The sequence below is a fragment of the Lolium rigidum genome, chromosome 4, assembly GCF_022539505.1.
Source record: "Lolium rigidum isolate FL_2022 chromosome 4, APGP_CSIRO_Lrig_0.1, whole genome shotgun sequence".
In the NCBI taxonomy this organism is placed as follows: domain Eukaryota; kingdom Viridiplantae; phylum Streptophyta; class Magnoliopsida; order Poales; family Poaceae; genus Lolium; species Lolium rigidum.
This window is the reverse complement of record NC_061511.1, coordinates 227,248,328-227,257,455: the sequence shown is the minus strand read 5'-3', so window position 1 is coordinate 227,257,455 and position 9,128 is coordinate 227,248,328.

Here is a 9,128-nt window from a genome sequence, read left to right as displayed (position 1 = left end):
TTGTTAGGGCATAGTGCCTAGTATCCGTAGATGTCACTTTTATGATATTGTTGCAACTTGTTATGCTTAATGCTTGTCACTAGGGCCCGAGTGCCATGATCTCAGATCTGAACATGTTATTGATTCATGAAGATATTCGTTGTTTATGATCTTACCCGCAAGTTGTATACACATGTCGCCGTCCGGAACCAATGGCCCCGAAGTGACAGAAATCGGGATAACCGGAGGGGATGGTAGTGATGTGAGGATCACATGTGTTCACGGAGTGTTAATGCTTTGCTCCGGTACTCTATTAAAAGGAGTACCTTAATTTCCGGTAGTTTCCCTAGAGGCCCGGCTGCCACCGGCTGGTAGGACAGAAGATGTTGTGCAAGTTTCTCATTGCGAGCACGTACGACTAAATATGGAACACATGCCTATTGATTGATTAGTACTTGGATACCGTTTTATTATTATCTCGCAAATGCCCTCGCTTTGATTGTTACATGAGTTTCTCTCATCCATGCAACGCCCGTTAAATCCGTCCCTGTGCCTACAGTATTTTAATCCTCGCTGTTTACTATAATCACTACTGCTGTCTTTATTTCACCGCTGCTGTTATTTCACTATTTCCACTGCCATAAAACTGTTACTATTGATAAACTCTTGCGAGCAAGTCCGTTTCCAGTGCAGCTGAATTGACAACTCCGTTGTTAAGGCTTACAAGTATTCTTTGTCTCCCCTTGTGTCGAATCAATAAATTGGGTAATACTTCCCTCGAAGACCGTTGCGATCCCCTATACTTGTGGGTCATCAAGACTATTTTCTCGGTGCCGTTGCCGGGGAGCATAGCTTTATTTGGAAGTTCACTTGGATTGATATTGTTCGCTGCAAATTCTCCATTATGGGTAAACCTCGCGATACTAAGATCGCCATATTACCATCCACTACAAGAAAAGGTACAACTCTGAGTACCTCTGCTGCTCTTGATTCACCCTCTGTGATTGATAAACTTGTTTCACCGCCACATGCTTCACATGCTGGTACTTCTGCTGAATCTGAAAATTCTCATAATATTGATAATGTTTCTGCTGTGCTTGATGATAGTGGTTCATTGGGATCTTTTCTAGATGCTACGATTGCTAGGTCTAGACAAATTGAAAATACTGAAACTCCTGATGCTACTACACCTGTTAAATCACCTGAACTTGATTATTCTAGTGATGATCCTGATGAAGATTATGTAGAGCTTGATGATGATTTTATTGAAAAATGCAATGCTACTACTGATGCAAGAAAAATTAAAAAGTTGCTTGCGTAACATGCTCGTTAGATATAAACCATCTCCCGATCCTAAATTTGCCACATCTCCTATAAACATTAGGGATAAAGATTATGATTTTTCTCTTGATCTATCTCATATAGCTATTGTTGAGAAAACACCCTTTTGTGGTACTGAAAAAGAAAGTGCTTGTTGAACACTTGACTGAGTTATCTACTCTTAGTGGCGTGTTTTCTGATGATGTCAAGATGCGTACTTATTTTGTCGCTAAAATTTTTCCGTTCTCATTAAAGGATGATGCTAAAACTTGGTATAATAATTTGCCTCCTGGTTCTATTAAAAGTCCAACCGACTTGCGTGATGTTTTCTTTCGAAAATACTTTCCTGCTAGTGCTCAACATGCTGCTTTGCAGAGAATTTATAATTTTGACCAGGAAGATGGAGAGAAATTGCCTGAGGCTTGGGCGAGATTTTGCTCTCTTATTAGAGCTCAGCCTGACCATGATTTGGAAAAGCATGATTTACTTGATATATTTTATAGTGGACTAACCATTGAGTCTAGGGCATACCTGGATAGTTGTGCTGGTTGTGTTTTCAGGAAAAGAACTCCGGACGATGCCGAAGAATTATTGGCTAAAATAGGACGGAATCATGATGATTGGTCTACACCGAACCAACCCCGACACCGATAGTGAAGAAGAGGGGTATGATTAAATTGAATGATGAAGATATGAGGGAAGCCAAGAAGTCTCTTAAAGAGAAGGGTATTAAACCCGAAGATGTGAAGAATTTACCTCCTATAGAAGATATATGTGAGACAATTCCCCCTTCATCCATGATTGAGGTACACTCGCTTCAACACTTTACTAGGGAAGATATTCCGTATTCAAAATCTCCTGCTCAATGCTTAGATGAATTTGATAATTATATTGTTAAGCAAGAAAACTTTAATATGAGAGTAGAGAATCATTTAATGGAAAATTCTCGAGCTATTAGTGAATTGCATGGTATTGTGGAGAGAACCTCCAATGATGTTAAGATACTTGTTAAACATTTTCAAATGGTTCAAACTCAAATTGATCAACTTACTAAAGTGCAAAATGACTTGTTGGGAAATAATTCTAAAGAAAAACATGCTTATGAAGTAACAACTAGAGGTGGTGTTTCTACCCAGGATCCTTGATACGTCTCCAACGTATCTATAATTTCTTATGTTCCATGCTACTTTATTGATGATACCTACATGTTTTATGCACACTTTATGTCATATTCGTGCATTTTCTGGAACTAACCTATTAACAAGATGCCGAAGTGCCAGTTCCCGTTTTCTGCTGTTTTTGGTTTCAGAAATCCTAGTAACGAAATATTCTCGGAATTGGACGAAATCAACGCCCAGTGTTCCTATTTTGCCCGGAAGCATCCAGAACACCCGAGAGCCGCCGGAGGGGGCCCTGTGGGCCCCAGATGATAGGGTGGCGCGGCCAGGGCTGGGCCCGCGCCACCCTATGGTGTGGTCGCCCCTTCGCCCCTCCGACGCTGCCCTTTCGCCTATATAAAGCCCCTGCATCGAAAACCCTTAAGAGGAAAAGCCACGATACGAGAAAAGTTCCAGAGCCGCCGCCATCGCGAAGCCAAGATCTGGGGGACAGGAGTCTCTGTTCCGGCACCCTGCCGGAGCGGGGAAGTGCCCCCGGAAGGCTTCTCCATCGACACCGCTGCCATCTCCACCGCCATCTTCATCACCGCTGCTGCTCCCATGAGGAGGGAGTAGTTCTCCATCGAGGCTCGGGGCTGTACCGGTAGCTATGTGGTTAATCTCTCTCCTATGTACCTCAATACAATGATCTCATGAGCTGCTTTACATGATTGAGATTCATATGAGTTTTGTATCACCACTATCTATGTGCTACTCTAGCAAAGTTATTAAAGTAGTTCTATTCCTCCCGCACGTGTGTAAAGGTGACGAGTGTGTGCACCGTGTTAGTACTTGGTTTATGCTATGATCATGATCTCTTGTAGATTGCGAAGTTAACTATTGCTATGATAATATTGATGTGATCTATTCCTCCTACATATGCATGAAGGTGACGAGTGTGCATGCTATGCTAGTACTTGGTTTAGTCTTTTGATCTATCTTACACTAAAGGTTACTAAAATATGAGCATTATTGTGGAGCTTGTTAACTCCGGCATTGAGGGTTCGTGTAATCCTACGCAATGTGTTCATCATCCAACAAAAGTGTAGAGTATGCATTTATCTATTCTGTTATGTGATCAATGTTGAGAGTGTCCACTAGTGAAAGTCTATTCCCTAGGCCTTGTTCCTAAATACTGCTATCGCTGCTTGTTACTGTTTTACTGAGTTACTACTGCATGTTTACTTCCTACAATATTACTATCGTCAACTACGCGCCAAGCACTTTTCTGGCACCGTACTACTGCTCATACTTATTTATACCACCTGTATTTCACTATCTCTTCGCCGAACTAGTGCACCTATTAGGTGTGTTGGGGACACAAGAGACTTCTTGCTTTGTGGTTGCAGGGTTGCATGAGAGGGATATCTTTGACCTCTTCCTCCCCGAGTTCGATAAACCTTGGGTAATCCACTTAAGGGAAACTTGCTGCTGTTCTACAAACCTCTCGCTCTTGGAGGCCCAACACTGTCTACAAGAATAGAAGCACCCGTAGACATCAAGCACTTTTCTGGCGCCGTTGCCGGGGAGGGAAGGTAAACGGCATTCACACATTGGCAAGCCCGGCAACTAAGCACTTTTCCTCCCTCGTCAGCTACGCGCCAAGCACTTTTCTGGCGCCGTTGCCGGGGAGGAAAGGTAAAAGGTACTCACACTCCGGACCTCGGCTACTAAGCTATTTTCCGGCGCCGTTGTAAGTACTCAAAGCTATTTCCTTTAGACTCTACAATTGCGACATTTGGTTTCTTGTTTACACTAGTTAGGCATAATGGAAAACAACAAAAATATGAGAGATCTTTATGAACTTTATCTTGAATTAGGACATGATGTGTTTGAAGAAAGAATTAAGAAACCCATGGAACTTTATATGCATGCTAATGGGAATGTTGTTACTATGAATGCTTTGAACACCATTGTTGCTAATGCTATGGAAAATTCTAAGCTTGGGGAAGCTGGCTTTGATGAGCATGATATTTTTAGTCCCCCAAGCATTGAGGAGAAAATTTACTTTGATGATACTTTGCCTCCCATTTATGATGATTACAATGATAGTAGCCTTTTGTTACCACCTGTTATGGAGGATAAATTTGATTATGATTACAATATACCTCCTATATTTGATAGCTACTTTGTTGAATTTGCTCCCACTACAACTAATAAAACTGATTATGCTTATGTTGGGAGTAGTAATTATTTTATGCATGAGACTCATGATAAGAATGCTTTATGTGATAGTTATATTGTTGAGTTTGCTCATGTTGCTACTGAAAGTTATTATGAGAGAGGAAAATATGGGTGTAAAAATTTTCATGTTACTAAAACACCTCTCTATGTGCTGAAATTTTTGAAGCTACACTTGTTTTATCTTCCTATGCTTGTTACTTTGCTCTTCATGAACTTGTTTATTTACAAGATGCCTATGCATAGGAAGCATGTTAGACTTAAATGTGTTTTGAATTTGCCTCTTGATGCTCTCTTTTGCTTCAACTTCTATTTCTTGCGAGTGCATCATTAAAACTGCTGAGCCCATCTTAATGGCTATAAAGAAAGAACTTCTTGGGAGATAACCCATGTGTTTTTTTTACTACAGTACTTTGTTTTATATTTGAGTCTTGGAAGTTGTTTACTACTGTAGCAACCTCTCCTTATCATGTTTTTGTGCCAAGTAAAGTTTCTATGTTAAAGTTGATGTTATATTTGGGATCGCTGCGCAGAAACAGCATTGCTGTCTGTCACGAATCTGGGCACAGTTCTCTGTAGAAAATTCGAAAAAATCTGCCAATTTACGAGCGTGATCCTCAGATATGTACGCAACTTTCATTAGTTTTGAGTTTTTCCATTTGAGCAAGTCTGGTGCCATCTTAAAATTCGTCTTTACGGACTGTTCTGTTTTTGACAGATTCTGCCTTTTATTTCGCATTGCCTCTTTTGCTATGTTGGATTTATTTATTTGATCCATTAATGTCCAGTAGCTTTATGAAATGTCCAGAAGTGAAAAGAATGTTTGTGTCACCTCTGAACATGTGAATTTTTGATTTTGCACTAACCCTCTAATGAGTTTGCTTGAAGTTTGGTGTGAAGGAAGTTTTCAAGGGTCAAGAGAGGAGTATGATATACTATGATCAAGAGGAGTGAAAGCTCTAAGCTTGGGGATGCCCCCGTGGTTCACCCCTGCATATTTTAAGAAGACTCAAGAGTCTAAGCTTGGGGATGCCCAAGGCATCCCCTTCTTCATCGACAAAGTATCAGGTTCCTTCTCTTGAAACTATATTTTTATTCGGTCACATCTTATGTACTTTACTTGGAGCGTCTGTGTGTGCTTTTATTTTTGTTTTTGTTTTGTTATCTTAGTTCTCTGAATAAGTTCATCCTTGTGTGGGAGAGAGACACGCTCCGCTGGTTCGTATGAACACATGTGTTCTTAGCTCATAATATTCATGGCGAAGTTTCCTCTTCGTTAAATTGTTATATGGTTGGAATTGAAAAATGCTACATGTAGTAATTGGTAAAATGTCTTGAATAATTTGATACTTGGCAATTGTTGTGTTCATGTTTAAGCTCTTGCATCATATACTTTGCACCTATTAGTGAAGAAATACATAGAGCATGCTAAAATTTGGTTTGCATAATTGGTCTCTCTAAGGTCTGGATAATTTCTAGTATTGAGTTTTGAACAACAAGGAAGACGGTGTAGAGTCTTATAATGCTTACAATATGTCTTTTATGTGAGTTTTGCTGCACCGGTTTATCCTTGAGTTTGCTTCAAATAACCTTGCTAGCCTAAACCTTGTATCGAGAGGGAATACTTCTCATGCATCCAAAATCCTTGAGCCAACCACTATGCCATTTGTGTCCACCATACCTACCTACTACATGGTATTTCTCCGCCATTCCAAAGTAAATTGCTTGAGTGCTACCTTTAAAATTCCATCATTCACCTTTGCAATATATAGCTCATGGGACAAAATAGCCTTAAAAACTATCGTAGTATTGAATATGTACTTATGCACTTTATCTCTTATTAAGTTGCTTGTTGTGCGATAACCATGCTTCGGGGAACGCCATCAACTATTGTTGAATATCATGTGAGTTGCTATGCATGTCCGTCTTGTCCGAAGGATCTATCATTTTAGTGGTTGGAGCATGCAAAATTGTTAGAGAAGAACATTGGGCCGCTAACTAAAGCCATGAATCATGGTTGAAGTTTCAGTTTTGGACATATATCCTCAATCTCATATGAGAATAATAATTGTTGCTACATGCTTATGCATTTAAGAGGAGTCCATTATCTGTTGTCCATGTTGTCCCGGTATGGATGTCTAAGTTGAGAATAATCAAAAGCGAGAAATCCAAAATGCGAGCATTCTCCTTAGACCTTTGTACATGCGGCATGGAGGTACCCCTTTGTGACACTTGGTTGAAACATGGCATGCAAAGATCCGGTAGTCCAAGCTAAGTAGGACGAGGTGCGGACACTATTAGTATACTATGCATGAGGCTTGCAACTTGTAAGATATAATTTACATAACTCATATGCTTTATTACTACCGTTGACAAAATTGTTTCATGTTTTCAAAATAAAAGCTCTAGCACAAATACAGCAATCGATGCTTTCCTCTTTGAAGGACCTTTCTTTTACTTTTATTGTTGAGTCAGTTTACCTATCTCTCTCCACCTTAAGAAGCAAACACTTGTGTGAACTGTGCATTGATTCCTACATATTTGCATATTGCACTTGTTATATTACTCTATGTTGACAATATCCATGAGATATACATGTTATAAGTTGAAAGCAACCGCTGAAACTTAATCTTCCTTTGTGTTGCTTCAATACCTTTACTTTGATTTATTGCTTTATGAGTTAACTCTTATGCAAGACTTATTGATGCTTGTCTTGAAAGTGCTATTCATGAAAAGTCATTGCTTTATGATTCACTTGTTTACTCATGTCATTACCATTGTTTTGATCGCTGCATTCATTACATATGTTTACAAATAGTATGATCAAGATTATGATGGCATGTCACTTCAGAAATTATCTTTGTTATCGTTTTACCTGCTCGGGACGAGCAGAACTAAGCTTGGGGATGCTGATACGTCTCCAACGTATCTATAATTTCTTATGTTCCATGCTACTTTATTGATGATACCTACATGTTTTATGCACACTTTATGTCATATTCGTGCATTTTCTGGAACTAACCTATTAACAAGATGCCGAAGTGCCAGCTTCCGTTTTCTGCTGTTTTTGGTTTCGAAATCCTAGTAACGAAATATTCTCGGAATTGGACGAAATCAACGCCCAGTGTTCCTATTTTGCCCGGAAGCATCCGGAACACCCGAGAGCCGCGGGGGGGGCCCTGTGGGCCCCAGATGATAGGGTGGCGCGGCCAGGGCTGGGCCCGCGCCACCCTATGGTGTGGTTGCCCCTTCGCCCCTCCGACGCTGCCCTTTCGCCTATATAAAGCCCCTGCATCGAAAACCCTTAAGAGGAAAAGCCACGATACGAGAAAAGTTCCAGAGCCGCCGCCATCGCGAAGCCAAGATCTGGGGGACAGGAGTCTCCGTTCCGGCACCTCGCCGGAGCGGGGAAGTGCCCCCGGAAGGCTTCTCCATCGACACCGCTGCCATCTCCACCGCCATCTTCATCACCGCTGCTGCTCCCATGAGGAGGGAGTAGTTCTCCATCGAGGCTCGGGGCTGTACCGGTAGCTATGTGGTTAATCTCTCTCCTATGTACCTCAATACAATGATCTCATGAGCTGCTTTACATGATTGAGATTCATATGAGTTTTGTATCACCACTATCTATGTGCTACTCTAGCAAAGTTATTAAAGTAGTTCTATTCCTCCTGCACGTGTGTAAAGGTGACAGTGTGTGCACCGTGTTAGTACTTGGTTTATGCTATGATCATGATCTCTTGTAGATTGCGAAGTTAACTATTGCTATGATAATATTGATGTGATCTATTCCTCCTACATATGCATGAAGGTGACAAGTGTGCATGCTATGCTAGTACTTGGTTTAGTCTTTTGATCTATCTTACACTAAAGGTTACTAAAATATGAGCATTATTGTGGAGCTTGTTAACTCCGGCATTGAGGGTTCGTGTAATCCTACGCAATGTGTTCATCATCCAACAAAAGTGTAGAGTATGCATTTATCTATTCTCGTTATGTGATCAATGTTGAGAGTGTCCACTAGTGAAAGTCTATTCCCTAGGCCTTGTTCCTAAATATCGCTATCGCTGCTTGTTACTCGTTTTACTCGAGTTACTACTGCATGTTTACTTCCTACAATATTACTATCGTCAACTACGCGCCAAGCACTTTTCTCGGCACCGTACTACTCGCTCATACTTATTTATACCACCCGTATTTCACTATCTCTTCGCCGAACTAGTGCACCTATTAGGTGTGTTGGGGACACAAGAGACTTCTTGCTTTGTGGTTGCAGTGGTTGCATGAGAGGGATATATTTGACCTCTTCCTCCCTGAGTTCGATAAACCTTGGGTAATCCACTTAAGGGAAACTTGCTGCTGTTCTACAAACCTCTGCTCTTGGAGGCCCAACACTGTCTACAAGAATAGAAGCACCCGTAGACATCAATCCTCTATATCCTGAAGGGCATCCCAAAAGAGTTGAACAAGATTCTCAACTAATTAAAACTA